Source organism: Pholcus phalangioides, unplaced genomic scaffold (assembly GCF_987345545.1).
Source record: "Pholcus phalangioides strain wild (caught in Gottingen) unplaced genomic scaffold, Ppha-v1.0 ptg000042l_1, whole genome shotgun sequence".
Taxonomy (NCBI): Eukaryota; Metazoa; Arthropoda; class Arachnida; order Araneae; family Pholcidae; genus Pholcus; species Pholcus phalangioides.
In genome coordinates, this window is record NW_028301628.1 from 9140678 (window position 1) to 9168495 (window position 27818).

The window sequence follows — 27818 nt, forward strand, 5'->3', positions numbered from 1 at the left end:
AGATTCTGTACGGGAGAGCTTTGATTTCGTTAAAATACAACACCAAATCGAAGACATAACCATGTTTCGGATGAGGGATTTCCTCGATGAAATACTTTTAGAAATAAACGACTTTTTCCGAGTATTTCGGTTCGTTCTTTTAACGTGCGTGCCACGGTGTTAAGAAAATTGGGAACCTAACGGAAAAGTACAGAATTCTCAAATCAAAAATTTTGTGTGTGAAAAAACATCACTTCATATCGTATATATATTTTCTCTGTAAACCTTTCACAGTTAAGAGCTGAAGCTCTCCATTAACTAAGCGTAACGAACCATGTAATCACACTACATATGCTCGAGTTCTTTTTTCTTTCCAATTCTTCTTACTATATACACAAGAGTAAGAACGTAAAAATGTTGCAATTACAAGGTTGATGAGTCCAATTCTAGCACCATCTTGGAATATTTTTTAGGATCCTTAGTAATTCCATATTATTCAGAGGATCATCGTTTCCTGAACCCAACCAGCTAGTTTTTAAAAAATTCTGAATAATCCAGACCCATTATTGGGTATGGTAAGGCGATTGTTCAAGATTTCAAGTTAACAATCATTATTCAGATTTTTTTGTATTTTATGCGGAAAATTCATCTCTGTCCCCGTGTGAGGACAAAGATAAATTTTCCTTCCCTGAAACACCGAAATCTCTCCATTCAGCCAGTTTTCGGAATCTGTTGTATTAACGGAGAGAGTGACGTATTTTCACATAAACTATAATTAGCCTAGTGTCAGTCACTAGGCTATACGAGAGGATGTTTCTCGTAAGTGCGGCCATGAACAAATTTGAATTTTTGGAGCCTTTTATAGGGTGCCTTTCTTTGAGACAGAGGCTTACGCAAGGATAAGAGCATGTGGGCTATGCCTAAAATACGACCTAGTTTTGGGGCGCTAAAATTCTGTGGGAAAGAGCGAGAAACAGGCTCTGGTTTTGACCGTCGTCTAGGCCAGAGTAATTTGAAACAATCAAAGTTTTGTGCTAAAAGTGGTTTTATTTGGATTGCGAAATCGTCAACGACGTCACGAAATGTTTGACTTCCCCCAATTAGGTGATGGATACATTCTCTATTCGAATCTCATGGAAATATAAAAAGCTTGATTGACGAGTGCTTTCGAGCTATAAACTTAACACGTGATCACGATTTGAAACTAGCGACATCTACTTTTTAAGAGCCAAAAGTTCTATTTTCCACTCCGTCTTCGAGTAAATTACCAAAGTTAAAAAAAAGAAAAATACGGCGGCAAATTTGATATCGTCACGCGTTTGCCTCTCACCAATCGTAAACGAGCGATTGAGCTGAATGTTCATCAATTAACTCCCCCCTCAACGGTTGAATAAGCAATCGTCTTTAATCACAAACCACATCCACTTTGAAAATGTGTTGGAATCGATCGCAAAAATTGCAATTCCAAACGAATTACGTAAATCGTCCATCGGGCGCCACTCTACACCTCATGCTTCAGCAAGTATGAAGGTCATGATAAAAAGTGCAATCTACTGAGGATTATAAGGGGGAAGATCAATCGACACCTGGGATCGAACACACATCTAAGAAACCCTCAAGAGCAGGAACATTTTTATCAAATAGATAAAAAACAGATAAAACATAAGTCAACAGTTTTCAAAATAAAAAAATTGGTGCTTTATAAAAAATAGAATTAATTAAGAACCTTTAATTTTAACGCTTCCAAAAGATTCATGGAAAAAATTCTTCAACGAATAATTCACCAGCAGAAAATTCACAGTTTGGTACCAGTGAATAAGCAAGTCATGGCTCCCACATTCTTAAGTAGGGCTCATAGGCTGGGATTTTTGGTGGGGCTCCAAGCCAGACTTTTCACAGCCCCTACAATAGTGAATTTGTAGCATGTAAAAACAAAAAAAAAAATATTGTAATTGTCAGCCCCACGCTTGCAGGGGGCCATGCAGCACGTGAGTGAGTGAGTGATAGAATAAGTGACTGGTTGATTGAGCAAGTGAGTGAATGAGCTAGAAACAGAATAAACTCAACCGATTGAGCAAGCAAATGAGTGACTGTCACAGGCGGAGAGACTTGGAAGTCTGGGGGGGGGCACGATGATGATGTCAATTCATATATACATACATTTATACATTAGATCAGTCGACTCCACCTTTGATGCTGGGGGGGGGGGCACCCCCCCCCCCCATATTTCCGCCCATGGACTAAGTGAGTGAGAAACTGAATGAGTGAGTGGCCAAGTGTTTTGAAAGAAATCTTTGTAACTAGATCTTGCCTCAGTTCTTCACTCCCTCTCTCACTTGCCCATTCACAAACTCACTCACTTCCTCACTCTCTAGGTCATTAACTGCTGTGGATAAATTGTTTGTCAGTGAATTTTCCTTTGAGTGATTTGTGTGATAATGAATTGTTGTTGGTGAGAATTTTCGTGACTTGTTTCCAAAAAATTAACAATTCATTTCAAACTGTCTTCGATAACATTCAAATAAAGCAAGTTGTTTTCGAACTAATGAAAAAAGCTAAAATGTGAATTGCAGAAACAATTCAATAAAAATTTAATCCAATAAAAACAACAGCAGGAGTAAGGACATGGTTTCACAACGACAAATCAATATTACAGGTGTTATCTACAACAGCTCCAGATTCTGAAAGGTAATCTTTACTGTGAACAAACAGGCTGCTGATCTCTTTCAATTCACCATTTTGGTCTACGTCGACTCTGAACTTTGAAAGGCCTGCGTTGGGAGATATACGTAACACCTCGGTTTGCTTGCCAGGTATTTTCCAGTGTAAGTCCTCTGAGAAATGCCGCATGAGTTCCAGAATGAACCCGCCATGACTAACAACTATCACATTGGCTTTTATACCATCGACTTTATTGCTACTGTTGCCACTTTTGACTTGGAGATCCGTTTGACTAGTAGAACTCTGAACTGCAATGCAGAAAGGGGAAAAAGAAAACATAAAAAAAACATGGATACATGATGACATAATAAATGGACTGATCCAAGAATTCAAGTGCATTAACTTACTCTGAGGACTAGCATAAATGTTTTGACATAAGCTCTTGAAAAAGGATTGACATCTCTGTCTAAGCTACATGAAAGTAGAAAAATAAAATATTCATACATGGAAGATAATACATTTACATGGAAAAATAAAAGCCAAAACTGGTTTTTGAGCAATTTTTTAAAGCACTATCAAAATTCTGTCCTTTTAAAATTTGTTAGTTTGAAGGAGGGGGAAAAAACATCAAGGGAGCTTTTGACAGTGTTACATAAAATAATAATTACCCAAATACAAAAAACTTTTGAACGAAGCAAAATTAATGTGGAAATGGCATTGCACAATATCTTGTGAGCATGGTGGATGTGGTAAAATAAATAAATAAATATATATCCCACCTCTCCCTCCCTTACAATTTATTTGGGTCAGTATCATCCAAAGTGTATAAGACTTTTGGGTGCTTGGTTTGAGCCTCATGTAGAAGATTTTGGTTTCTCAATTTTATTCTGGGGGAGAGGAACTAGATGCCCCATTGTAAAATACTGTGTGTGACTCAAGCACAAACACCACTTATTCAGGAAACAAATGTGGCCTCAAAAAGTCAGTTTCATTTCAAAAGAATATCACACACTGAATATGGATTTCTGCAGTGTTTTTTGAGATACAGTCAGACCATGGCGGGCCATCTGAAGAGAACGTTTTCCGGTAGTGGGAAAATTACAATCTTTCTTAGAGTTTGGTAAAAAAATGTTGGACTTACCAAACTTATATCAAGCAGTTTTGTTGTGCATTCTGAATTTATTCTTATAAGTTTGTATACATATATTTTTCAATTGTTGTCAGAAGCAAGTTGTAACTCCAACCCCAAAGAAAATAGCTTCTAAAATTTACTGTTTCGAGTGTGTTTATGCTCCTGATCAATTTGAACTGATTTAATGACTAAAATTGTTGATTTCTTGTGATTCTTTAAATTGGGGTTCGTCTGTAGTTTCACAAAATGTTTCTGAACTGCACTTTAAAAATGTTCAGAATCTCTGCTAACTTTGAAGTGATACATTTTGGATTTTTCTTTGAATTCAGCCTTTATGATAAGAATATTCTCATCTGTTGCCAAGAGTTATTCCCTCCACTCCAAATGATCTTCCTTTAGTAGTTATCAAAATTCAATCATTACACTTCAATCATAGTTTGAAAAATAGATGGCAGCACTAAAATTCATGCATAGCACTAGATATCCACACAAACTGTTGACTCCAACACAACTCACTCTAAAAATTTCCCATGGTGATAGACTGGAGTTGTGCTCGGTTTAAAAGAAAGTAGTTGTCAAGCTTCAGATATCTGTAGCTGCACTGCTTATCAATCATATGCACAGCATCCTGATTCTTTGAAATTATACAGTGGAACCTGGATAATGCATTACGATAAGTCCTTTATAATGATACATTTTTCTGGTCCCTTGAGTATCATTATATAGGATTTTCACAGTATATTGTGAAATTAACCAACCTCTTTTAAAGTTTCTCCTCCAGATGGACAATATCCAAATACACTTGTTCCAGCTTCTTGTGCACATTTTTTCAACACACTGAACTCTTTACCCTGAAGCTCTCCAAATTTCTGAAAGAAGAAAAAAAGTATTTTTAGTTCATGAACAAGAAGAGATAAAACGATAACTGCCAGTGCTAAGCATCTTCTTGCTGTGTACATGCAGCTTTTACTTAAAAGATCTCTCAGACCTATGAGACCGGGTAATCAAACAGAGATATGACAGTATGTACAATTTGATTCGAGAGAGGCAGATAAAAACTTTATCTGCAAATCCCATTGAACACTTTTAGTCTGTAAGTCGTTTCTCCAACAACCAGGGTTTCAGGGAATAAGGTGACTTCGCTGATACATTTTTAAAAATTATCAATGTGAAATCCATTCAGAATGTGTGGTTTGCAATTTATTTTCACATTGATGACAGGCAATAAATTGTGGTTTTGTGATTGATAAATCTGTAACACAATCCTTGATATTTTACCAGTTCATTGGCACAACCACTATATTTCCATCATTAATTGCAGATCTGATAGGTAGAGTGTTTCCCCCTTTAAATCAAGAAGGTATGATGAGATATTCAATAATAACTTTTTCCAAGTTCAATGAACTGTAAAACCTTGATTATCTATTCCTTGTTTATTCAGAGCTCTGTTAATCGATTAACTTCTAGTTGGCTATAAAATGTTTCTTGATAATGAGAAAATCATGGCTTAAGCCTGCAATTTTTCTGCAGGTGAAATGAGGAAATTTCATAAATGCAAGGTTGGTATTAACGATACTTTTGATTAACTTTACAGTTGAACAGTCACTACAACATTGCAAATCAACAGAACCAATGTTGCTAAAAAAATTAATACAACGTTGCTAAGCAAAGTATGACCAAATTATCTAATGTCCATTGAATGTACGGTAAATTCAATTTTAGTTAGTGTGTGTGTGATATCAGACCTTTAAATTGATGCATATTGAATTATCTGTAAATTTTGATTCACTGATGTGAATAATCACAGTTTTGACTGTATAATGAAGCTAGGAATAGAAAACAAAAAAGAAAAACAAAACCCTGCAGGATGCTAGCTCATGATCACGCATCTCACGGCAGTAACGTTTGTGCAAATAGCTCTTACTCACAATATAGACCCAGTTGCCCCCAACCTCTATGCACATACTGGAGCATGTGTAATCTTTTTGGGTGGTTGGCAGTTGCAAATGTCCTCATTTAGTTTAAAAACGGTTAACTGCAACACAGTATATAATTAAATATACGAAGTAATTGAAAGTAATTGAAATCTAGATGATGTTCATTATTAGCACAATTTTCTCTTGTTAGCAGATAACACAATTAGATAAGAACACAAAAAAGTGTAAAAAAAAAAAAAGAACCAACTAATTTCATCAATATACCCTTTCACGCAGCAGAGGATCACAAATAATGTTCATCTTGTCCAACTTATTTGCTTTGATTATTTCTTCAGCTGTCTGGAAATGGATAACAACGATTTTACTATGAGTAAACCACGAATGATTGTGGAAAATGTATCAAGAATGTAATCTTTATAATAACTTCTATCAATTTGGCACTGGTGTAAAATGATAATGGTAGATTTAGAACTGCCTCTATATGTATTAAACAGATCTGACACTTTTCATCACGAACATCAATCAGTGCAATTATTAGAACAACCAACCTCCCTCCCAGCTGAGATTGTTATTTTGTATATGGAAATACACTGGAATAGAAAACAAACTGAATTAATATCCCTGCTCCTGAGAAAATCCTGTACACACTACTGCTTACAAGCACTATTTTTATGCACATAAAATGGGGACCTACAATTTATAGCATATCCCGAGCCTCTTTTCTTCTATGCTTCTCATACAAGATTGGTGCCCCAATTGCTAGGTCTTTGCAGTAGCCATATGCTCATGAAGTAATCGACAAATAAGTCTGTATAGCCATTGAATTAAATAGTGATATAATAATTCAGAATTTAAATTTTTCTGTGGGTGCACTAAATCCCTTAGGGAATATGAAATTATACATCAAATCATTTTGCAAAATCAACTGCTGCGAGCCCAAAAAATAAATTTCACGACTGCAGTCCTGTTTATTTGCTATTAGAAAGAAATTATTTAAAAGACTATTCTAATACAGATGAAGCCACAATTTTCTACATTTTATAACCTGGCAGAGTGCAAAATTGACAGTCCCTTATAACGAGAAGTCTATTAACCTCTTCTGCACTAGGTATGTAACGTATGTGCATATGTCCTGTGAGCATTAATACCATGGATGAACGTCAGAAGAAAATTACAATAAAGCAAGTCAGCATTGTAACAGTGTAACATGGGAGTGTGTTCCGAGTGAACCCCCGAGCAGTGTTCAGGCTTGCTTGGTGCGGAAAGGATTAAAATAGTGATTTTTCTCCTTATCATTATAGCAAACTTCTACTGTATATAATTTTAATGCCATCCTTTACTTACTTGCTTTGCTCGGGACAAGTCACTAGCATAAACATGTGTAAAGTGCTCATGTTGAAAGTGAGCACCAAGTAATTTGGCTTGTTCGATACCAGTTTCAGATAGTGGTACATCTAACTGTCCTAAAAATACACATTATCATATTGTTTTGAATTTAAATAATTTACATATTTTAATAAAAAAAATACTTTTGGCTTGCATTTACGACACTATGGAACTGACACTATCGTTAATCCAAATTACAAAAATCCCCGAAGAAAAGTCACAGCATTTATGTGTTTAAAAGTCCAATTTTCAAGGCATGCAGGATTCACCATAGGCAGATACGGAGTGGGGGGGGGAGAATGATGGCCCCCTCCGGTTCAGTGAAAATGTATAATTTGCATAGGTTGGAAGGTGGAGGTGCACTTCCCCCCCCCCCCTATTTACTATGCATACTTTCTGGTGATCCTCTCTCTCTCCCCACCCTATTCAAGGAGCCCATATCTGCTTATGGTATTTACACAGGCAATTTTTTTTATGGGACCTAAATCATTCAAAAACCTTTTTTTGTTGCTTACTTCAATATTTTTTGTTATTTTGCTGTTGGCGAATACTGATTATCAAAACTATGCAGTAGTGCTAGTCATTATATACAGGAGGAATGTGGCCTGTTCTGCCAGACAAAAGGTGGGTGATAGACGAGCCCAAATGGAACATGAAACACCCTGCCCCATCTCAAACCGTTTTCGAGTTATGGTGGATAGTCGATTATGGAGGAAAAATGCGCAAATCTGAGCAAACCCAAATTTATGAAGTTTCTGCAAGGCAAGTTCATATTTGGAAAAACTAGAAAAAAAATCCTATAAGGTGATTTAATTTTCATCAGAATATCCAGATTTAATGGCGAGCTACAAGCGCTGAAGGATTGGCAAAGTTTAAAATCAAATCATCACCAAAATTTTTAATCGTCAATTCTGCAAACAACCTTCTAGCTACAATAGGTCAAATTTACTGAAACTTGTCCATTGAATCAGCATTTGAAAGAGACTACTACAGTGTTCTGGTTCAAGAGAAAAAAAATTAGCCTTTTATTAATACATCACTGAAATTGACAATCAGCGAAGTAGATATATTCTGCTAAAATTCTGAATTGGCAGTTACAGATTTTGACAACAATTTTGTCGCTGCCTGGCAGTCGAGTGGTTAGGGAACTAGCTTCTCACTGTGCAGGTCTGGGTTCGAATCCCGGTTCGGGCATGGATGTTTACTAACACTAACAAATTCCCTGGACGGATCATGCTGATCCCTTGGGAATGCGTGGGAATCACGTTATTATTATTATTTCATTTTGCAGAAAAAATCATTTTAGGTAACCCCCCCCCCCCCCCATCAGTATATCTGGATTAAAACATGAATTATACAAGCGCTGAGAGATTGGCGAAATTCAAAATCGAATTGTTGCCAAAATCTACTAAAATATCTAATTTCAGTGATGTATTGAAAACAAAAGGTTAAATTTCACTTGAACACAGAGTTTATTGTATTCTCTGCTGAAGGCTAGTGGAATGGGCAAGTTTTTGGTAAATTTGACACGTAGCCAGAAGGGTATGTATTGGTTAATTTGCAATACATCACTGAAATCAGAGTTTTTCGGAGTAGACACTTTAACTGATTTTGGCAACAGCTTGATTTTGAATTTGGACAATCTTTCATCACTTGCAGCTCGCCATTAAATAGATATTTCCATGAAATCGGGGTGTCACCTTATAGGATTTTTTCTGTTCTTTATAAATATGTGCTTAGTGTAAGTCTTGTAGAAACTTCACAAATTCAATTTTTTTTTCAGACATTTTTTCCCCCATAAGCGATTATCCACCATAACTTAAAAAGGTGTTTCATATTCCACTTAGGCTCGTCTACCACCCCCATGTTGTCAGATTTACGCTTGTTTCGTTATATTGGTGCTGCCATCTAACTTCCGTGCAGATGCAGCATAATCCAGACCACCAAAGCAATGTAATCCAGATCGCCAAGGACCCCGTAGGTTGCCAAGGCAGGCATAATGGTGGTTAATGTAATTTTTTTAGATTTTCCATTTCAGGTGGCACTAGTAATGTGGGCTATTCAAATGTCATCTCCCTTTGTGTAATAGTATTTGAAATAGCGGCATTTCATTTTACGTTGTCTAAATGTGTCGTTGTCGTCTCACTAGGATTAGGTTTCCATCACAGGTTGTATTTTTCCGATATATTTATTTGTATTATTTTTTGTAACTCCTGTCCTTCTGTTTTCAGTGTCGTAAAGAAACATTATTTTAGTTTACTATTTTAAAGAGTCTGGATACCCAGAGGGACTCATGCCAGGATGGGTTTATTTTTCAAAGAGAGTTCAGGTTTTAGTTTTTTATGGAGAATATTTATTTTTACAACTAGGGCTGTAGTTTATTTTAGGGAATTCCTAAATGAGTCTAGATACCCAGAGAAACTTATGCACTGGATCAATTATTATTTAGAAGAGAGTCAGGGCTTTATTTTCTTCATACTGAGAATATTTATTTGTACTATTATCGTTGGTTTCGGCTTTTGTTGTTTTCCACACTGTTGTTTTTGGCATCCGGAGTCAGTCACAGCCTTGGCGACTTTTCCTTGAGCAGTCGGACGTGTTTGGCGCAGAAAAAAAGTCTCCAAAGGATCTGGATTATACTGCATCTGTTCCCTATCCCCTATCTTCCATACTTTGAAGTGAAAATTGCAAATGCTTAAATTTCCATGTTGTTTTAAGTATCAAATTGGATGCCTGCCTGCTCTCTACTGAAAAAATTATATTAATACCGTATATGAATCCTTACCTTGAATGATATGAGATTTGTTATGGGCAGTTTCTCCGCTAGAAAGAGAGGAATAAAGACTTTCAAACTCCATACTACATACAATACCATTTTCAAGCTATCAAAAATATATACAGGGTGTAACTAAACTGATGGTCAGAAGTGTAAGGGGTGATAGAACTCGCCAAAACAAACAACTTTAACCATACAATGTGGGGTCAGAAAGCAAGCAACAAGTTGCAAGACGACACCTGCATGGTGAAAAATGGGAGAACACAATAAAGACAAAGAATCTTAATAATTGAAAACTTTACAACAAATACTCAAATGAGTGACCACCGGCTGCAATACAGGCATCACATCGGTGACGGAGCGAATCATGCACGTGTTGGAAGATTCCTGGCATTTCATGAAAGTCTGCAGCTGCAATGCCAATTTGGACGACAAGGTTGACATGATGGATGTCTCGTAAACTATGCTTTTCAGCTGTCTTCAGAGAAACAAATCTAGGCAGGACAAATTGAGAGATCTGGGAGACCGAGTGACATGCCCACTGTAGCTAATCTATCTGTTCGGGAAAAGGCGATGTCCAAGTTCCGCACAATCCTGAGGAAATGCGCTGGAGGTCTGTCATGTTGGAACCACATAATTGCTTGATGATTTTCTGGTACATTTCGTAGTAAATCAGGCAGCGCCTGCTGAAGGGCAAATAGCAGTTGAATGATGGGTTTTGAAAAAAGCAACATTTCATCCACTCCAGAGAAGTGCCCTCTCATGTCTCGCCACTTGCCTTCCAGCCCCACAGTGGGTGACAAAAGGTGTTTGTTTTGGCGAGTTATATCAATCACCTCCTTACAGTTCTGACTAGGCTGACTATACCTCCTGTATTTCAGAACAGTCCTGATTTTTTCTGGCTGTCCTGACTTTATTCAAAAATGTCCTGGTTTTTCACGAATCTTCAACAAATCCAACTTAATTTTTTTTCATTTTATTCTTCAAACCAAAGATAAAAATTACCTTCCCAACTCAGAAATTACATTATGATAATCACGACTACAAATAATCTCACATATTTGTGTCTTTTTTTTTTCAATTCACTGCAATGTGCTTCACTTCCCACGATTAACGACAGTTCTGTCATTTTCACTCTAGCGACATTTTAGCATGAGTAGGCAACTTCGCTTACTTTTGGCATAATATTTGGTGATAATTGGCAATGTCCCGTATTTCCCTTATTTCGAAGCCCAATATCCCATATTTTCCCAGAGCAAATATGGCCAGCCTAGTTCTCACAACAGTTTAGTTACACCCTGTAACATTAAATCATTGAAAATTATCATTACGAAATCACGTGACCTGTAATTTCATAATTTTGAATATGCATAGACATACTCTACGATTGTTGTCAGGTAGCCATGGAGACTAGAAAATCTATATTGGTACCTAAAATTTTCTATATCGTCTTCTCATCAGGGGCGGCTTAAGTGAGGATGCAAGGAGTGTGGGGCACCCGAGCGGCAGCGTAGACTTTAGTTAAGACACCCAAAATTTAACTCAGTAGAAATTCATATGACATCGCGCTTTCGTGTCATACCTCGCCAATGGAAACTGAGAAAATAGACAGGACTACATTGACCGTAATACCAGAAATAAGAACATAAGCTATTGGGGCAGCTCAAGACAAAATCTGTACCGTGCAGGACTTATTTTTTGAGCCTCTGACCTATCTCCCTTTTCCCATAGCCCCTACATCCTGCGTCAGGGCCCAAAGGCAAGAAATTTTCGTGGGACCTGAGCCAGATTTTCCATAAGTCCCTTCTACAGTTAATTTATAGTGTGAAAAAAAGAAAAATTATAAGGATTTAGTCCCAGGCCCCCCAGATGGAGCCCTGTCCTTGGGGGTCATGGCCACTCCCTCACAGCTAATTCAAACAATTCCTAACAAAAAAAATTTTTGCCCTTTAATCTCAGATTTTGCGTCCCTCTTGAGTGACGCTCTGTGCGGCCGCAATGGGTCACATGACCAAGTGCTGCCCTGTACTCTATCACAAGGGGCAAGTGTGCATTTTGGTTCCCTTACCCAGAATAGTCACACTCGACTGCAATACCACTATTGCCTGTCCCAGCCGGCTGTCATGGAGGAAAATGTTATTAACCTAATTTGGACGCCTAGTTTTGATGTAAAAAAAATTGAATAATTTTTTAGTAGTTCTATTGATTTTAAATTGATTCCCCACCCCCCCCTTCATGAAATTCTTTGAATTTGAGCTGACAATGTCAACTAGCTTATTTTCGCAATCAAATATGACAACATTCGTCATATTATTTCTGTTTAGTTCATTCCACATAAATAAGGAATTGTTAGAGTTTCTAGAAGAGTGGATCACATTAACGGCTTTTTGTTCCTTTATAGCAGTCATCGAAGAGGCTACAAGTTAGTAAACATCCTCCTTTATGATGTCATTTCAAGCTGCCTCCTACGTTTTGGAAAATTCCCCCCCCCCCTTTGTCCCCAAAGCAGAATGTTTTACATTGTTCTGCAACGAGCCCTTGGTTGACTGGAAATTTTCCTCGGTAATAATTCTCATAATAGTGTTTTCTATGATTTCTTTAAATTCAGGGTTCCCAGAAAAATCTGCTCGATCATTTCCCTGACCATGACAAAATTTTCCCTGACCAAAAACGCATACACAGGGTTCCCACTCAAAAAATTTGAAAAAATAGGACAAGGGGGGTGTCCCATAAACAATACAATCAGCATAATATTTAAAAAGTCCTTCAGAAATTCATTTTTTAAATTTGTAAAAAATTCAAAAATAATTTGTTTTTTTTCCCACCAATATTTTAATATCCTCTATAACAGCTGTTCTCAACCTTCTTTGACTCACGGAGCCCTTTTAAGTAAAAAAATTCTATGGCAGAGACCCATATGTCCATTTTTTATTTATTCATCGAAAAGTTACTGATAATTTTTACTATTTAAAAATATTACATTTTTTTAAGTGTTACTATTTTTGTATATTTTCCTCAAGCAGCCGCAGAGCCCCTGGAGAGTGCACAAGGAGCCCCAAGGTCTCCGCGGAGCACTGGTTGAGAACCACTGTTCTATAAGATTGACTCAAGCTAAAGCAAAATGACAACAATGACTTGGTAACAAAAACAATTTTTGGACAAAACAGTGTACTTGCAACCACAGATAATTCTATCCTGTCTCTCCTCAAAATATGTTACATTATTTTTTGAGGAGTCTGCCAGAGTCCAGTGTGTAAACTCTCTTCCTCAGTGCACGGCAAATTACGAAGGCATGCAAGTTTTTTTTAAGAATAACGCTCCTTCGAGACCACTTTCAAAATCACAGTGCAAAATGTATAAGTTGCAAGGTCCAATGTAAATAAGTCCAGGTGAACTGGATGGTTTTACTGCACTGTCCATCTTTTTCAGAGGGATTTGTTTACATTTTACTGTTCAGTGTCATAATTTTCGATAAATAAAACACACTTTTATTTCTAGCTTTTTGCAGAGCTTCACAAACATTGTTTATGCCTCTACATGTTCTAAAAATACAGAAGACAATCTAATGCTATTGGGTAACATCAGAGTCACAAAACCTAGAATTAGTGGTTCTTAACCAGGGGTGCGAAAGAGCATTAAGGGTGTGAGATTAAAAAAAACAAAAAACATGTTGACTGATTATTCAGGAAAATTAAAATCAGGGGCGGCTTCCCAATTCAGATCAATTTCAAGAATTTTTTTACAGAAGCTGCAGCCTCTAATTTATCAGATTCCAATCTTGCAATAAGTTTTCACATGAGATCTTGAAAAGAGCTTCAAACAAAATAAAGAGCAAAATGTTTGGAGCTTTGAAATCTTTTTAGAAATGACTTGCACTCTGGGGTCTTACAGTCTTAAAAAACTCATCTCACACTTAATGGAGTATCTTTTACTGCCAGGCCAACAGAGGTAGCAGGCTTACCCAGGACTGTCTTAAGAGCATCATGGGCCCTCGGGCCAAGTGATTTTTCTGAGGCCTTACCTTGAAAATTCAATATAAATTTCACATTGTCAAAAATGTCTATAGCTCTTTCTGAACATTATACATTTTCAACCCATCTCTTACTCAAAAATTTCAGAGAAAATAATTCTTTCAATTTTACCCATTTGTGATGTCTTGTAATGTCTGTGAACTGTGTGTAGAAAAGAAGAGAATTCTATAAGAAAAAAAATATATACTATTGAGGAGTTGTTTCATCCCATCCCACTGCCTTTCATACAACCCACAGGTAGAATCCCCTCATCTTGACATATTTGAATTTCCCCCTATAGAGGCAGCAAAAAAAAAGCAAGAGGATAAACCATTTTCTCAGAAGAGATAGAAAAGAAATTAGAGCTGGTATTGTCTTTGTTTTCAACAATGAAAAAGAGGGTCTCCTCCTAGACCCCTTTCATCCATTTACTGAAAAAGCAGATTCAGTGACCTGGCTAGGTAGCAGTTCGTCCTTTCCCGATTCATCCTTAGGTCAAAATAGTCCTGTTTCATCCAATCTCTTCTATCCCCTCCCACATCCCTGGATTACTGTCAATCAAGATAACACACCCCTTGTTTTCACACTAAGGAAGGCGAGTGATTGACGTATCAGCAAAAGTCTGAAACAATTCATTATTTGACCATATTACAAGGAATATCCCACATTTTTAGTGATATTCCCGTGTTTTCGGTCGTTCTCACTTTTTTTATACACTTTCCAGTTTTTTTTTCTTCAACGAAGCATATTTAAATTGGCAATCTCTACTGAAATTATGAATGAATATAATTTTCATCACTTGTAAATTATATTATGATAATTACGTATAAATATGAATATTCATCGAGACATATTTGTTGTGTTCTATGTTTTTTTTCACCGTGAACAACGTTAAGATTTCCAGTAAACTCTTCATTACCCTATAATTAATAATTTATTAAAATAACTGGTAATTTCCCTGTCTTTCGACCAAGTTTTTGGTGAAAATTACAGATATTCTGTATTCTACTATATTTAAGCTCCAAATTTCCTGTATTTCCTGAATGAAATATGTTGGGTGTATAATAAAATGTACACCCACAACATGTCATGTTGAAATATATCATATTGAAATATATCTATTAAAAAAAATTTTTTTTTTTTAAATTGCTATTTGTAGCAGCTCTTTACTTCTCTGTCCTTCGGGAATTTCAGCAATAATTAGGAAATTCATCGTAAATTGTAGCTTTGTTATTACAATTATGTCTCGTATTACGCGGATCGCAATTTCCCGAATTTTTCTCGTCGAGATATGTTTATCCTTGGAACGAAAATGTCTAATTTCCCATTTTAAAACATAAGGGGGCATTGGTGTACTTATATCAATTACAACAATTTTAGTTTTTCGGTCCGTTTGAGTTAAATTACCATATCTGCCTGTGGACCACCTGTGTCATAGGTTTGAAATTAAGTCAAACTGTATAATTTTCCCTTAATTACCCCTATGTGGAGACAAATTTATCTGGTGCCTAAACTTTATTTTTTGATTTGTAAGGCCCTGATGGTGATGCATTATTTCAATGAAAATTATGCTAATAGCGCCATTTTATTCCCGTTTTTGTAAAAAAAAAGTTTTTCATTACGTTTGCAATTTACGACGAATTTCCTAATTATTGCTGAAATTCCCGAAGGACAGAGAAGTAAAGAGCTGCTACGAATAGCAATTGAAAAAAATAATTTTTCAATATAATATATTTCAACATGACTTGTTGTGGGTGTACATTTTATTATACACCCAACATGTTTCATTCAGGAAATACAGGAAATTTGAAGCTTAAATATAGCAGAATACGGACTATCTGTAATATTCACCAAAAACTTGGTCGAAAGACAGCAAAATTACTAGTTATTTTAATAAATTATTAATTATAGGGTAATGAAGAGTTTGTTCACAGGGGGGGGGGGGGACTTAGAACACAACAAATATGTATTTCGATGAATATTTATACGTAATTATCATAATATAATTTACAAGTGATGAAAATTATCTTCATTCATAATTTCAGTAGAGATTGCCAATTTAAATATGCTTCGTTAAAGAAAAAAAACTGGAAAGTGTATAAAAAAAGTGAGAACGACCGAAAACACGGGAATATCACTAAAAATGTGGGATATTCCTTATAATATGGTCAAATATGAATTGTTTCAGACTTTTGCTGGTACGTCAATCACTCACCTTTCTTCTCAGTGTGAAACCACTGGGTGTTCTATCTTGATTGACAGTAATCCAGGGAAGTGGGAGGGGATACAAGAGATCAGACAAAACGGGACTATTTTGACCTAAGGATGAATCTGGAAAAGACGAAATGGGATATCACACAGTGACCTTGACCACAGCATTGGTTTCCAGTATGTAAAATCTCACCCTTTAACTGATAAGACATTTTGCTCATGTACCCCAAAGTCTCTCTCAGTAGGGGATCCAGAGGAAAATGCATATAAAGATTGTTGATAAGGCTTCCTTATTCTCTCCCAAATATCTGAAAGAGATAATCTAGGGGGGGGGGGGAAGGAAGACCAACCACTGGAATGGGAAAAAAATTCATCCTTTAATTTTTTTTCTTTCAGATTTTCCATCTTTTCCCAAATATTTAACATTTTCCCTGACCATTTCCTGTTTCCCTGTTTTTCCAGGTTGCTGGGAACAATGAAATTGTTTCAGATTGTTCTGTGGTGTGCATCGCAGATTTCAGCATATTCTGCTTTAGGGGGCTTCAGATAATTTAATTATATTTTCTTTGGGTGGGGGGTGGAAATTTATTCTTCCACTTTAGCCCATTTTGCATATGCAATATTGGAGTAGCATAGGGAGTTTTGACTTTTTCCCCTCTTAAGGAAAGAAATTGATAGCAGAAATCAGTGGAAAATTCTTGAAGCTGGCTTTAAAAACCTGCCTTTTCCATTCAATTCCCCCATGTGAACGGGCTTTTGAAACATATACAGGGTACATAGCAAACGGCGTACGCCATTTTACTGGCAAACTGTTGATCCAAGACCCACACTTCCAATAAGAGAACGTTTCCAAATAATGTGCAGTACTCACATATGTCCTTCATGTTCAAAGGAGTTATGTACAGTTATAAAATGAAAAAATTAACTTTTTATAAAGTCCCTGTGTACCCCAAAACAAAATTAGAAAGTGGAACATGGTGCCCCCGTCTCTCCTGATTCCAACAAAGAATTTTGCGTTTCTAAGTGAAATATTCCCAAGAGATATTCGGAAAACTGGAAAGTTGGGGGTTCTAAATGCGGAAAAACTGTTTTACCAACATTTAATGCCATTTTCTCTCCAAATTTTGTTTTTCAAGTTTGAATGTCCCATTTGGAAACATGGAATTTTTTTTGTCAGCATCAAGAGAGTCAGGGCACCAACTTTCTAATTGGGCTTTAGGGGCACACAGGGATGGTATAAAAACCTTAATTTTTTATTTTAATAGCTATAAAACCCCTTACAACACGAATGCAATATCCGAGTACAACACATTATTTGGAAACTTTTTCTAATTAGAAGTGTGCCTCTAGGATCAACGTTTCGCCAGGAAAATGCAATACCCCCTGTTTGCAATGCACCCTGCATGTGTTTTTGTGTGGGGGTTTTTTCGCAACATGCATTGGCAAAAAGCAGTCAAATTTCCCAGAATTTTTTCTTTGTTTTTTTTAGTGGTTCAATTTTAATTGGGAAAAACTGTTATGGCTGATTTTACTGGTCACCATAGTAATGCAAAAGGGGCACCATCTGCTATGGAAATTGGAGTGACGTTACCAAGGGTGCGCGTAAGGACGTCCTCCTTTCTGTTTTCAAACCTGGTAACCCTACACATCAAGGATCAAGATCAATTTTTGTTTCATACATGCATTAGTTCAGGATTTCACATAATTCCCACAGGAAACAATCAGTATCGGTACTTGAATTTTTTCCACTTGCGATGGCCAGGTCGCTAGTGACTACAAACCAGACATCTACCTATATAGGCCCATTTTTTATGTATGGTAGGCCTAACTAAATTGCTACCCCCACTAAGTCCTGAACAAGTGAAAGAATACACTATTTTGGACCCATTTTGTTGAGATATAAATGTCTCACCTAAATTGTTTTTGGATTTGTCGAGCCTTGGTGATGACTAAAGTCTGAGGACGATGCAAAGTTCTCAGAATTTATATAACCCTTTCCATAAATATGGGAGAAATCCTAGAACAGCTTGAAAAAAATATTTTAGCCATTTTTTTTTTCTTTTTTGAAAAAAAAAATGTTTCTCTCTCCCCCCCCCCCCCAGAAAATTCGTCCAATTCCTTTTTTATTTGAAAGTTTAACTTCGGACTGAATGTAAAAGAATCATTTTCATCAAAATGCTCAGTGTTTATCCACATGCCCAGTCACGTAAAACACAATGAGTTTGGTTGATTCAATTTATTTATTAACACAAAATAGCATACAAATATACTTTTTTCAACATGAAAAGTTTCATAACGGGAGTGTTTTAGACATTTTTTTTTCTACCATTTTTAACAACAAACACAAGATTCCTAATATATACATTCGCTTTCGATTTATACCAAACTTATTACAACCAAATCTCTAAGTACATACAGGGTGCCAAAAATTAAGCCATAAATTGCTCCTGTTGCTGGTCAGAAACAGACTCGGAAGGCTGCTCTAATCGCTTAATTTGTGGTGCTGAGGGGAAAATTTTCCTGTTGCAGGCCTACACGATGGGCGCACACACGTATACCTCAGACTATTTGCACAGTTCGAGAGTTGAAGATCCCTTGCTCCCAGATATTTACAGAGAGTACAGGGGCCATGCGCACGAGACGTCACTCTAGAGGGACGTTAAATTTGAGGTGAATGGACAAAAGAAGTTTAATTGAATAAAAAATCATTTCTGTCCCCTCTGGAGGGGAGTCAAATCCAAGGGCCAAAAAAAAAAATTATTAGGAATTGTTGGGATTATTAAAGGTGGGACTACCTCCCTCTATTTTTCCACACTATACATTAATTATAGAAGGCGGCCATGAAAAATCTGACTTGGAGGAAGGACCAGTGAAAGATTCTAGCCAGGAGGGGAACCACGAGGGAGGAAATAGGCGCAAAAAATAAGTGCCACAAGGGTAGAGATTTTTTCTCGAGCAGCCCTAAGATAGATTATAATATTGTTTCTGGTATTATGGGTCCAAGCCCTCTATTTCCTCAAGTTTCTCAACATCTTCATTGTTGAGGTACATCTCAAAAAGCATGTCATGAGAAATTTTATCGTGTGAAATTTTTAAAAATTTTGGAGCCCAACTAAGAAGTCTATGCTGTCACCTGTGTGCAACGCACCCCTGGCAGGAACGTTTCATCAGAAAACTGTTAGAATTTAAAAACTGAAAGGAAAATTTTTATAATAACGTTCAAAGACGATCCAAGGAAATAAAATGTCATATTCCTGAAAGAGATTCACTAGCGAAGTCTGTTTTCGTAACCTCAAATTCATCATTGAAGAAATCATTCTACTAAAGATGGTTAGAAACCATGACGTTCAATATCATGAAGCTCAAGCAGATAGACCACAGGGTTACAAAAATAAGCATATTGCTCATCTTATGAGCTACTATTTGCTAGAGCAAATACCCGGTAGCAAACCAACGTAAAGACAAAAAAGGTATCAATTTAGATGTCACAGGTGTTGGAGATGCTCCTTTTGCAGCAGAAACGAAAATATTTGTCCATTGTCACTTGATGTTCCTCATAAAAGAAAGCTGCCAGAGGTCTCATGAATACTAGGACAGTTACTGAAAGTATCTTCTAGTGGTCATTTTCAGAACTTTTTTCATCTCTTGATAACATTTCACAGCTCTCCGGTGAATAGTTATTCCCTGTAGAGAACTCTGGACAAGGGGAGCTTTAATAATTGACACCCTGTATACGTTTCTACTTTTATAGCTTAATATGAAAATATTTGAACTTTACCTCTCCATTATTCATTCTTCCTGAAGTGGTCAGTGACAGTTTCCTGAGCTGAATTTTGTTCGCTAAATCGAAGAATTTCATTTTGCAGCTTGTAAAAGTTCTCGTATGATGTGCATCCATGTGCTTCTAAAAAACTGTGCACTATGTCCATTGATTTCATTGCCTGATGCACAGACGGTGGCGGTGAAAGTTCTCCACAGTTTTTCTCTGCATCGCAGACTTCTTCTGTGATTTGATCAGGGATAATATAAGTTGATGCATTCTCGTCATCTATCAGCAAGTCACCATCTATTGTTTGGAATTCTTCTCCCTCCATTAAGGATGAAATGCTTACATTTTCAGGTTCTGGGACTTCACTGGCATTACTTCCAATTCTAAAACCTGCCTTCCTAAAGCTATGTGATATCGCCTCACTGGTCACCTCCGACCACGATTCTTTCACTAAATGCAAAGCATCAAGAAGCGATATCTTGTTCAACAGTTCTTTAAATGTCTCTTCGAATCCTTCATCGATTCTGGAAAGTATGTGCTGTAGAAGCTTTGAGTGGTATTGAGACCTGAATGATGCAATAACTCCTTGCTCAATCGGCTGTATGAAGCGAGTTGTATTAGAAGGCAGGAAAGAAAGTTTTACATTCGTCAACTGCACTTCATTTTTCTGCGAGGGGCAGTTACCGCAGAAGAGAAGAATTTTACGATTCAAGTTTCTCATTCGCCCATCTAGCTTTTCCAGCCATTCATCCCATATTGCACTGGTTAACTGGACACAGCTATTGGAGTCGTAGGCTACAGGTAAATGTTTGACATTCTTGAAACAATGACTAGGACATTTCCCAATAACTAGGGGTCGCAATTTTTCTGATCCGTCCAAGTTTGCTGCAAAAAGAAGCGTTATGCAATCTTTTGGCAATTCATGACTGGTTGAATCAAAATTTTTCTGATAGAATGTGATGTTCGGTACAGCTCTCCAGTTTAAGGTTGTTTCAATGGTGATAAAAGTATCATCAGCCTTGTAATCCTTTGACACAGTCTGTAACAATTCAACCCATTTATCTACCGTTGTAGAGTTGCTGTTTGGCTTTCCCCCACGTTGAACTTTGAATTTAATATTGTTCCTAGTTTTCCAACGTTCCAGCCACCCATTCGATGCCGTAAAATTTGAGACTCCCAATTCTTTAGCAAGTTGAAAAGCTTTCATCTTTAACATAGGTCCATTCACTGATAATTCTTGACTCCTGGCGGCCAAGAACCACTGAAACAGTGCCTCTCCTAACCCCTTCGAAGAACATTCTCTTCTTCTTTTTCTGTCCGGGTTCCTGTTCATTTGTAATTCTTCCAAAATTTTTACCTTGTCACGTTTAATCCTTGAAATAACAGCTTGCCCGACACCAAATTTCTTCGCAATGGACTCTTGAGTCTCTTTTTTATCTAAAAGATGAATAACTTCAACTCTCTCAGTTAGTGACAAAGTTTTAAGTTTCCTTTGTGTTGCCATCTTCAATCTGTTTCAGATTACAAATAAATTCCACAGATTTTAGACTGCAAGAAGAGAAACTTGGCGAGAGTAGTCGGGAAAAAAAAAGATGTGACTATCTTTTCACATAAAATGAACGAGATTCATCTGAACTAACAAAATGTTTCCTACTTGTCTTGTGTAAAAAAACATAGCGTTCAATAGCGAGGTGGCAAACAAGCATTCATTTAAGCAGTTCAACCACCAAAGTAATACATACTCCTCAAATGCATAGAAACAGACCTAATGGAAAATTATCCACATGATCGGTTAATCGTATCATGCCAGTTCTCAATGTGCCAAAGTCACCTTGAAGCTTTGGTTACAGCTGGCAATATCAATGTGTGTGCGTGTGTAGTGGTTCCAAAAAATCAACATTGGCAACATTTGTTAGGGGAGTCATGGTGAGTTTGCCAATACTGGTGAGCAGCTGTTCAGTGATTTGAAGTCCTTTTGTGATAGAGGCTGGGTTATCTCTTGGTGATATGGAGCAGTTCCTTGTTAGACAATCCTAGAGAGCCGTACATAACAAGGGAACTGTCAGTAAAAAAAAAAAATTAAGAACCACTAGTGTAGATGGTTAGACATAGTTCTTTTCTACACCGTTCTGAGAAACACTGCTGTAGGTGGCTAGAGGTAGTTCTTTACACTGTTCTGGAGAGTTTGAACAAGCAATAACAAAGTAGCCACGGGTCACAAAATTTGAGAACTCATATTTTCCCAGTACAGGTACTTGTCCATACAATGGAATTGGAATTATCAATGCATTTCTAGAAGCTTACACCGAGATTCACATATAAATTGCGATTCATCATATTTCAATCAACATTCAGTTCAGCCACAAAATATCATGAATATACAAGTGTCCAACATATAACGGGCCAACTTATGACCTATGAAGGGTTTGACATTCAACGGAACGAGATTCAAACCTTAATTACAGCACAAATGTCTATTACAGGTCACTCGTAACATGCTTCAAATTTTAATCCTCGTTAAAAACTTTAAGCTTTCGAGAGCGCTAGAAACGCGTCGATGAGGGTTCATTTTTAACTTTAGAAACACTTTGTTTACAACCGAGTTAAAAAATTACATTTGGATTGTTGAAAAGCCCGGATTTTCTAGAAAATTTGACTGGTATTACTTACTGTCTCACCAGAGTCAGGGTGAAAATGGTCCGGGTCATGCTTAGCACCCTTGATGACATTGAATACGCCCTGTAAACAAATCACGGTATGACTAGATCACGGACACGCCACATCGAATTAGCATAAACTTTACTAGATTACAGAAGACAGACAAAATGTGATATAAAAGTCATTTTATATTCACAAAAAATACGTTTATAAATAAAAATTCATTTTTTTTATGAATAAATGCAAAGTTCTTGATGAACAAAAATTTTCAAAATCAAGAGGTAATTGGGTTGACCATATTTCTGTGAAAATAATATGAAAAATTGCGAATGTGGAAAAAATATAAAATAAAATGTCAATTTTCACCAAAAATAAAGAAAGTTGTCTGTCATTGCTGAAAAGCAGATATGAGAGGTTAAAAGAAAAAAAAAAGTTCTCCTGCTGTTTGATCTACAGCGTTGGTGCTGCCATCTAATCTTAGAATTTGAAGTAAATAATTGATGAATAAAACTTCTGCGTTCGTAACACAGAAGTTTTCTAATGAGGTTTCCGTTCAGATTAGTTCTCAACAAGCAGAGCCGATAAACTGAATTGGATCGAATAAAAACTCCAGTTCTTATAATATTTACACTCTCAAAGACTCCAAAAATAAAGTACCTTCGGAAAAGCAAATGACAGATGAAAAAAGCTTTTCCCCCCACTGTTTGTTCAGTGGTGAAAAATGAAAAAAGAGTTTATTCCTCCTACATTTCATCTATAGTATTGGTACTGCCATCTAGTCCCAGAACCAGAGAATCATGTGGCGTCCATGCCACTGGAGTGGAGGTTGCCGTTCAGTTCAGTTCCCATCAAACAAAGTTGATGAACTGATCTAGATCAGTTAAGTCCTCCTGTTCTTATCACGGAACAGGAGGAGACGTCCGAAACTAAGGACCTCCAGGAAAGCAGACGAAAGGTGAAAAATGAAAAAAAGAGTTTATTCCCCCTACATTCCATCTATTCAGTATTGGTGCTGCCATCTAATCTAAAAATTAGAAAAGACTAATGTAGTGATGATAGAGTCCGTCTTGATTGATCAGAAGTGTTCATTATTCACTTTAGTTTCTAACAAACAATCCCGATAAACAGAACTGGATCTAAAAAAAGGACCAGTGCACATCATGACACGTGAAAAAATGCCCAAAATCGAGACATCTGAAATCATTCGAAAATATTGTATTTGCCCCAGAAATACGGGATGTATGGTCTTAATGTTTCAATGAAATATACTGAATGTTTGAGTTGAGACTATAAATTCAGAGTCCAAGACGTCCTCACGTCCTGCGGCTTGTGGGGAAGAGTTTTTCCTGTAGTTCTCAGTAGTGATGGGCAAAACGGTTCTTTTCCGTGAGCGGCTCTGAACCGCTCACTCACCAAAATGAACCGCAGCTCTTACACGGCTCTTTTGAAGAGTTGATCAAGAGCGCCATCTAGCGAAGGATTTTATAAACTCTTGTGATTTACCTTCCTTCTCCCCCCCCCCCCCCCCGCAAACAATATCTAGATTTTTTTTTTCAATTACAGCACACTGCGTTTACGCTGCAGTTGATGGACACGCGTTTCGTTTCAATTAAAAAATCAACCAGAGAAATATGCAAAAAGTCAAGCTTTTGTCTCTCCCTCTCATTCCAAAAATAATAATAATAAACTTTTTCCCTTAGGGGTCATTCAAGTATTACGTCAGCATCGAGAGGGAGGGTTTCGGATTTGCTGACTTTTGATGACAAGGGGGGAGGGGGGTTTGAAGGTTACTTACGTCATCAACCACCCGTTTCTGAAGATATGGGGGTGGGTCAGTGTTTTGCGACTTTTGCTGACAAATGGTGGGGGGGGGGGGGAGTCAAAAATGGCTAAAAATCTGCTTACGTAATACTTGAATGGCCCCTTATAGAAGATGGTTTCGTGCACTAAACCAGACACGTAAGATGGTCAGTGCCGTCTCAAGGCATGGGCCCACCCGGGGGTCTCAGGAGAAAAAAAGCCTCAGAAAAGTCATTTGGCCCGGGGGCCCATGTTGCTCTTAAGACGGCCCTCAAGATGGTGAGAAAAAAATCTCCATATTACTGTATTTGCATGAACATCCATGTTCTCATTTACGTAACAATCGATAAACGATTTGTATTCATCTCCTGTGTCGTCTTCATGGGCGGAGATACGGGAGGCGTGGGGGGGGGCATTGCTCTTCCCCAGCGTCAAAGATAGAGTCGACTGATCTAATGTATAAATGTATATGTGAATTGACATCATCATCATCGTGCCGCCCTCCCCCCTCCAGACTTCCAAGTCTATCTTTGCCTATGGTCGTCTTTTTTAATACGCCGGACAGCTTTTGATGTAGATTTTCGAGACATCTCACATAAAAATAAGCAATCACCGTTTTTTTTCTCTCGCACAAAAGTCATTTTGTAAGGAGTCGCGGAAGGTTCTCGTACGGAATACAGCCTTTATACCTAGCTAGGTACCAATACCAATACCATACGTAGTGGGTACGGGGTGCCAATTGTCACTGCAGTAGTGACACATACCCCCTTTATTTATCTTCGCCGTCTGCTAGCGTTTAGATGCGTGTAGCCATAGTTGTTTACAGACTAAATTATATTTAGTACTTCTCTTTTTTTGAAGTTATTGCCCTTGCGGGCTTGGCACGGTTCAGTTGTTTACTTTCACGATCGCTTGGGGAGCCCTGTGGCGCCGCTGCGAGATTCATTATTTGATTATGCCTTGGGCCATTAGCTGTATGTCTTCTATTTCCTGGGGGAACGAGTATATACGAGTAAAAAACGGGTCTTCTAAGGGCCTGCTATTTACAGTATTTACATTTGCGTGTTTTAGTTTACTTGCAAATTTATCTTATCACTATTCTATTTTTATATATTTACATTTACATAGGTGCATTAGATTGAATAAAAAGAAGAATATAATGGGTTAAATAAACCTCCACCGAATATATACATGTTTGGGTTGGGCGGGCCCATTCCCTATCTAGGTATAAAGGTGTAGACTACGACACATTAGGAAAAAATACTTCGAGAGTGCGGGTTGGGTTCACAAGGGGTTACGTTGATAAACTTGAGTGATAACAACTCCCCCTCCAGTTCACAAAAAAAATGTATTGGTACAGGCCATTGTTCCCACCCTTTTTTTGTCCCAACGGCCCCTTCTTCAGAAATTTTGTTCTCCCATCCCCCGACAGACCAGTCACGACCCAGGCTCTGTCCCTCCCGGGATATAAGCCTTTTACCCTTGCGGGTTGGGTCGCGCTGGGGAGTCTCCCATTCCCCCCCCCCCAACGCAATCTAAGCCATAGGATCCTATGTTATACCCGTAGCTTCTACCGCCCCCGGAACATTCCATCGCCCACGTTGGGAATCACTGGTATAGTCGCAAAGGAAGAGGTCGACAATCGTCCCCCCCCATTTTCTTTTATTCATTATAATAACGACTGAAATTACATACGAAATTTTAATTGAAAAAATCACAACTGAAACAACAAATTACATTGCGGTTGAAAGTTATGAATGCAGGGGCGACTGTTCAGCCGCGTGATCCGTACGTTCACATGGGATATCGCAGTTAGAGAGATTAAAAAGCAAAAAAAAAAAATCTTATGCACCCAAAAAAATTAGAGAAATGGTGTCTGTCCGCTCTAGGTGGGGTGCTAAATCCATGATGAAAGGGCAAAAACAAATATTATTGACCAAAAAAAAATTAGGGTAAATGATTTGTCTGCTCGTAGGAAAGACATCAAATCTGAAGTGAAAAGTCGAAAAAAAATTAGGGGACATGATTTCCGTCCACTGTAGGAAGGGGTTGGGGCAAATTTGTCACGATAGGGCAGAAAAAATTTATTGACCAAAAAAACAATTGGGGAAAATGATTTTTGCTGGAAGCCAAATCCGACGTTGAAGAGCTAAAAAAAATTTATACTGGTCAAGAAAAGAAAAATTAGGAAAACGATTTCTGTCATCTCTAGGAGTAGCACCCCCCCCCCCCCACCAATCCAGGGATACGCACCTAGATACTTTTTAAGCCGGAACAAACTTGCATTTCTGTGCCCCGTATAATGTAGAAGGAGCAGTTAAAAGAGGTGGATTCCTCTCCCCCACTAGTCCAGCGCCCGAGCCCCAGACCCCCCCCCCCTAGTTGTGGCTCTTCTCTATCTGGCTAAAAATTACTGCCGATCAATTCAAAGTACTCCGAATCTTGGAAATTTGAACATCTTATTTTCAGGAGATCTGCCTCTTCTACACCTCTCCTCCCCGCGGACGTGCACTGGTGAGTAGACCAAATAACAATAATAATAACAACGAGAATGAGATTCCTTCCCCTTCAAGAGATGCATTCAATCCGAGGTAAAAGAGCAAAAAATAATAGTAAATAAAAAAGAACGCAGCGAAAGGGGGATTGTAAAAGCCTTTTGTGCAAAAAAAACCTTGCAAAAGGGGGAAAAAGAAAGCGTGGCCAACGTCTTCTTAGAAGGGAGGGTGGGGACTTGGGAAGAGACTAGTTGTTAAGTTCTGCAGAACAGTGGCAAGCGAAGCGGCTCCCGGAGGCCTTTTAAAAGGACACGGCTCATTTGAATTTCTGCGGCTCGCGGCTCGTCACGGTTCATTTGTAGCCAATAGGAGCAGGCAACACAAGCGAAAAAAGAAGCGATTCACGGCTCATTTTCGACCAATTACAGGAGGCGTTTTAACAGGCAACGGTTCACTTTCATTTCTGCGGCTCACGGCTCTTCACGGTTCATTTGTAGCCAACAGGAGCAGGCAACACAAGTGAAAAAAGAAGCGATTCACGGCTCATTTTCGACCAATTACAGGAGGCGTTTTAACAGGCAACGGTTCACTTTCATTTCTGCGGCTCTCGGCTTGTCACGGTTCATTTGTAGCTGAAAGGAGCCTGCAATATGAGCGAAAAGTTCGTATTCCGCCACTCCCCCACTGGGAAAGGGCTGAGTTCGCAGTTATTCTTACCCGGACCGTAACTAGAGGGGGGCAGGGTGGAGGGTGACGGTCCCGGGCGGCAGAATTTAGGGGGCAGTAGTTTTAGGCGGGGCAGGGGCGTAGCCAGAAATTTCGTTCGGGGGGGGGAACCACTTTCATTTCGGGGGGGGGGGACCAAAGTGACAGAACAATGGATTTGGCCATCTTTTTCCCCTTTTTTCGGTCATTTTCTCACATTTCGGGGGGGGGGGGGACCAGACCCCCAAGTCCCCTCCCCTCACTACGCCCTTGAGGCGGGGGTACAAAGAACACCATTA